This window comes from Eumetopias jubatus, unplaced genomic scaffold, assembly GCF_037043125.1.
Source record: "Eumetopias jubatus isolate StellerSeaLion01/CBP00866 unplaced genomic scaffold, mEumJub1_p1.0 scaffold_4, whole genome shotgun sequence".
NCBI lineage: Eukaryota > Metazoa > Chordata > Mammalia > Carnivora > Otariidae > Eumetopias > Eumetopias jubatus.
Window position 1 is genome coordinate 5877125 of NW_028274810.1, and position 6004 is coordinate 5883128.

The window sequence follows — 6004 nt, forward strand, 5'->3', positions numbered from 1 at the left end:
ATTGTATTTCCTCATAATCCCTTTTATTTCTATGGATTAGTAGTAATATCCCCTTATTCATTTGTAATTTGTTAAATAAAAGTTTGTCTCCACACCAGCATCCTCCCCCCAAAACCCCAAAACCTCCATAAAATTCCATTTGAGACAAATTTCAATTACAAAGTTACAACAGTTACAAAGATCAACTTAAAAAAAAAACAAACAAAACATAAAATGCTTCTGTTGCAATTTGTGGTAAATGGTATTTGTATCCAGGCTATAATATAAACTATCTTCTTGAACTTTTTCCTTCTTCCAAAGAGTGGTTTAAAATTATACAAATTTTAGGGACATGTGGGTGGCTCAGTCGTTAAGCATCTGCCCTCTGCCTTCAGCTCAGGTCATGATCCCAGGGTCCTGGGGTCAGTCTGTGCAGGCTCCTTGCTCAGCAGGGAGCCTGCTTCTCCCTCTGCCTGCCGCTCCCCCTGCTTATGCTCTCTCTCTCTCTCTTTCTCTGACAAATAAATAAAATCTTTAAAAAAATAAAGTTATACAAATTTTATAAAAGCATCTGATAGCACCTAATACATAATGTTTGTTTACCAGAGTCTTAAAGCATTTTAGAGGTTTAATTAGGGCTTTTTATATTACTGGTATTTTCAGGTTTTCTCAGCAGCATTTTCCATCTTTTTTCATAGAGCATATTGAAGAAAAGCAAGTAGTAATGTAAAACTTGTTCAAAACCCAAACACATTCAGTAATTTAAGCTGAGGTTTTGCCATCTGTGGCAACAAAAATGATGGATGCCAACATAAATACACAACCTATTCCCAGAGTAATATAAAAATCTAAAGATTTTACTTTTGCAGCAATACTTTGCCATAAACAGAAGTAGAACACAGTCACAATGAGGACACTAATAAGAAAGGCAGTGTATCATACAAAATTTACAAAAGTCACATCCTCCACAAAAGCATATTGTGATGCAACCTCTCCCCAGCTAAAGGCTGGTAGAAAGCCAACAGCTAGAAGTCTATGAGATCATCACGGCCACTTAACTGGAAGGAAACAAAGGTGCTAAGATCATCGTAGGGCCTTGTAGGGTCAAGGTCCCTCTTGGTGTAGGGCCATATCCAAAGATAGGTGAGTATTTTTGAGAAAATTCTGGTCTCAGTGCAGGTATATCCTGGTTTGTTCTCTGCCATGTGCCTGCTGCCTCCTTGGGGAAGGTCTGCTGTTTCCTAGCTCGGTGGGTAAGTCTGCCTCATTCTGCGGTAGAATTTTTTTTTTTTTTAAGATTTTATTTATTTAATTGACACAGAGAGAGAGACAGAGAGAGAGGGAACACAAGCGGGGGAGTGCGAGAGGGAGAAGCAGGCTTCCCACCGAGCAGGGAGCCCGATGCGGAGCCCGATGCGGGGCCCGATGCGGGGCACGATGCGGGGCCCGATGCGGGGCACGATGCGGGGCTCGATCCCAGGACCCTGGGACCATGACCTGAGCCGAAGGCAGTTGCTTAACCAACTGAGCCACCCAGGCGCCCCTCTGGAGTAGAATGTTAGCAAGACCTTTGTGTCATTAAAGATCTAAATCCGTGTTCCCCATTTAGTTTGACCAGTAATAAAAGTAGTAGTATTATTTCTCTACTTCCTAGTTTGATCTCAGTTTAGAAGAGGAAGAAAGGATTGTTGTTTTGATCTCCTGAAGCCCCAGTTCAAAGCTGCCATAATAGTGCTGCATAAATAGTGAATAAAAAAGGGACAATGCTTCTGGGATTTGGTTCTCATTCACCTAAGGGCTCTGAGGTAGGCACATTGAAATTTGGGTTTGACTGTCAGATTTCCAGAACCAGAGGATCATACTCCCAAACAAAGTGGGGAGAAAAGGTCCCACATCAGATAGTAACAGAATGAGAGGGTGGGCTAAGGAGCAGGGAAAGGACAATCACAAGGGACTGATTAACAAAAATTGTGTCTTTGGAGGACAGGGAATTCATCACAAGAAAGGATTAACAGCAATTTGTTGTGCCCCATTTCATTACATTTAATGTCGCATTGGATTCAGTTTTCAGGCACTGAAATGAGGCACTGAAATGAGGTAGGGCTGAATGAGTCAGGCTAATAATTTCTTTCTTTTTTTTTTGAACAAGGAAGGATAACAAAGACCCGTAATAACTGAAATATCTGACCCTTATGATTGTAAAGAAAAATCACTCAGTGAGAAAGTTGTTCACTAATTTCTGGAACACCAGTGTGAGTAGAAAAGATAGGGTCCAGGAAAGAAGGAGCCGGAGGAATATGAGGGGGAAGCCAAGCAACGGTGGCAGTAGTTGAGACAACAGCAGCTAAAATCAGGAACTTGTAATGGCTGTTGGGAAACCTCAATCCACTCGGACTCCACAGAAGGGGAGTAGGGCTGCAGTTCTGAGGGACAATTTAGGTGGACACTCACGGTTAAAAAAAAAAAATCACCACCCAAGGCTTTTATCATTCTAGATTGGGGTGAGAAGCAATTGGGGTAGACCTGGGTTGGGGCTAACGGGAGAGAGACTGAGCCAGGTAGAATGTAACCTCTACCAACAAACTTCATGTTTCTTTTGTTCACTTTTGTATAAACCAGCACCTGCTATTCCTAGCCCATAGTGATTGAACAGTAAATATTTTTTAAATGATTTTATTTATTTATTTATTTGAGAGAAAAGAGCACAAGCAGGCAGAGGGGCAGAGGGAGAGGGAGAAGCAGGCTCCTCACTGAGCAGGGGGCCCAATGGGGGACTCAATCCCAGCACGCTGGGGGGGGGCGGATCATGATCTGAGCCGAAGGCAGACACTTAACCAACTGAGCCACCCAGGTGCCCCAACAATAAATATTTTTAAATAACTAATTGGATAAATGAAGGGAATGGTTGACAGATATGTCTTCCCTTAGTAGAGTACCAACCCTGAATTGTGCTATATATAACCAATGCAGTGTTGTCCCAATCTATGAGCATGCCATTCATTTGGTCATTTATTCAATAAATATTAATTGAGCATTTGCTAGGTTCCAGATATGGGACACTAGACTCTGGGGAATAACACATGACTACTTTTTCTGACCTGAAAGGATTTGATTTAGAGGCTGGTAGGGGAAGGAAGAAATCTGTTAAAAATTTTTTTAAATTGGATAACATATTTTAGATGCTATCAAAACTACCCTACCTATCCTCATTCCGCTCCTCCCCTCTCCCCCCCCAATCCCAACCCCACCAGTCTCAAACTCCAAGGGATGGACCACCTGGGCCTGCTGTCTGCCTGGCTTTCCTGACAAAGTAGGGAAACCACAGAGACGTGATGAAAAGTCATTTCATGAGGTAGCTTCTAGAAGGCAGGGGCTAACTTTGCTAAGGCTTCATATTTGAAGCAGGCTATCTAACGTAATCTTATTTAAATAGAGGCCTTCACATTTACTTACAATGCACACTTTGTTCTTTTCTCCACCTTCCTCCCCCCAGATCTTTACTTTCAATGTCTGGACCGTCTGTGGGAATGACACAGCTAAGGTCCGTGAACGAATTCAAGGATAAAAAGACAAATTCCTGCCTCCACAGAGCTCGCACTGTAAGGTTTAGTCAGGGATGATAACTCAAAACAACCACCAGCACAGACGCGGGCAGGAACGCTTTCCAGGCCCGCCGGAGATCGCAGAGCAGCCAAAGGGCGGGCGCCAGGGTGCGGGCCAGGGTGGAAGGTGGGACCGTTCTGGAGTCTCTGGAGGTAGCCAATGGCCACCTGGGAGGCGGAGCTTTCGAACTGACTGGCATGGAAACTGACCAATCAGGACCTAATCTGGATGACCTGCCGAGGGAGCGCTATAAGAATTCTGGTGCTGCGGCGTAGGAGATGAGGGCGGGAGCCCAGGGCCGCAGCTGTTTACAAATCTGTAGGGAAGCGTTTCGATCCTTATTTTTATTTTTTTTAAGATTTTATTTATTTATTTGACAGAGAGAGACACAGAGAGAGCCACAAGCAGGGGGAGTGGGAGAGGGAGAAGCAGGCGTCCCGCGGAGCAGGGAGCCCGATGCTGGGCTCGACTCCAGGACTCTGGGATCATGACCTGAGCCGAACGCAGACGCTTAACAACTGAGCCACCCAGGCGCCCAGCATTTCAATTTTTTAAAATCACCAGTTCGGCCGTACTAGTGCATATGACTGCATATCAGGCCAGATATAGTGGCTTTCTATTCTTTTGTCTGCCAAGAGCCTCACCTCCTGAGAAATGCCTTTTTAATTTATGCAGTCATTCAATTCAAACAGGAGCTGGTATTTACTGGCAGACCTCTTCTAAGCACCATAGTCTGTGGGTAGACCCGGGGCAAAGGTTGCTAAGACTGTTTTTTTTTTTTACTCATCTGCCTTACCTAACTTGTATCTGGCATCTAATTAGGCACTCAATAATTGTTTAAGAATAAATGGATTAAAGCCCCTAGCTATTGCTTCCTTTGATGTCGTTTGTAAAATCTCTGCAACCTTCTGACCCTTTAGGGGAAAATCTCATCCTGTATCTGCAGCTTGATTTAAGTTTAGATATGTGCATTACTTGGTTTCTTCAATAAGTTTTAAGAATTTGCTGGCAACTCCTATGATATTCAAGGCTTCTGTTTACTTTTTTTCCTTTTAGTACAATGTTTACAGGCTCCAAGATTCTTGTACTTTTACCATTTCACAGTGTCATCAGGTTTCAGGAAGACAAAGAATAAGCTTTATAAATTTTAAAGTTCTAAACCAATGTTTCTTGATACCCCTTTTCCATTCGTTGTGAAACAGTTGACTACCTTCCATGTACTGATCATAGTGTTCACCATTATTACACAGTCCTTTATTGCTCAAAGGATCAAAGGGCAGGAGCTCAAAGGTAATGCCTGTGTGGAAATGGCATGATGCTGATCAAGTTAGCAGCAAAAGTCACTCAGATTCCAGAGTTCCTGAGGTCTAAGTGTTGGGCAGTCTCATACAGAGACAAACTCTGGCCTTCTGAAAGCTCATCAGTGAGCTAGGAAGACCACTGTCCTCTCTCTGGAATTATAATTTTAGTGTGTCTAAGAAGAAAAAGTAAAAGGTGGAAGTATGAGTGTTGTTTCAAGAACAGGTTGCCCCAGGATGATTCTGTGTTCCTCTGTTAGTTAATTATTTTTGTTTTTTTGTTTTTCTAAGTAACAGAAACTAAGCAATAAAAAAGGACAGGGAATTTAGTATAAAGAAACAATGGTGACTTATAGACTCCATGAGCAGGAATGGTTATGGGCCTTGGGAAAAGCCTAAAGCGGGGAACAAGAAAGAAGCTGGGACTCTTGCTCCAAATCTGCTTCCCTCTGCATGCCTGCTATATTCTTCACTTTCTGCTTCTCTCCTCCATATTGTACCCTTTGATAAAATATTTGATTTATGAATTCCTCATTATTGGAATTATTCCAGCAGAGGCTGAATTACTTTCTTTTGAGATTATGGCAGAAGGCATGTCCTTGTTGAGTGGAAGGGAAGTTAGATTAAGTTATATATATGGGCTATTTAAATGTAAGATACTGTGATTTTACCAGTTTAGGCTCCCATATACACAAGGATTGCTTTCCATTTCACTTTCTCACTGTCTCTGTTAATAGTAACATTGATTTCTTTGTCTTATCTATATCCCAGTCCTTCATCTTTTGTGTGGAGTCAATCAATAGGTCTTATTGGATATACCTCCCAAAGCCTCTTAAGAAATAATACTAGTTTTTTCCTAATAGTTGTGGAGCTGTAGAAAAGGTAATGAAAGCATGAGCTCTTTAACCTATGGATAAATATTAAGATAGAGTTGCATCACAATTAAAAGCAGAGGCTTTGGAGTTCAACCTCAGCTCAGATCTTGTTCCCAAATTTATTAGCTCTGTCACCTTGGAAAAATTACTCTTTGAGGCTTTTTCTCCAACTGCAAAGGGGAACCTAATATTAAACAACCTTACTGGGTTGTTTGGTTAAATAACTAGTATCCATAAAGCACTTTCTAT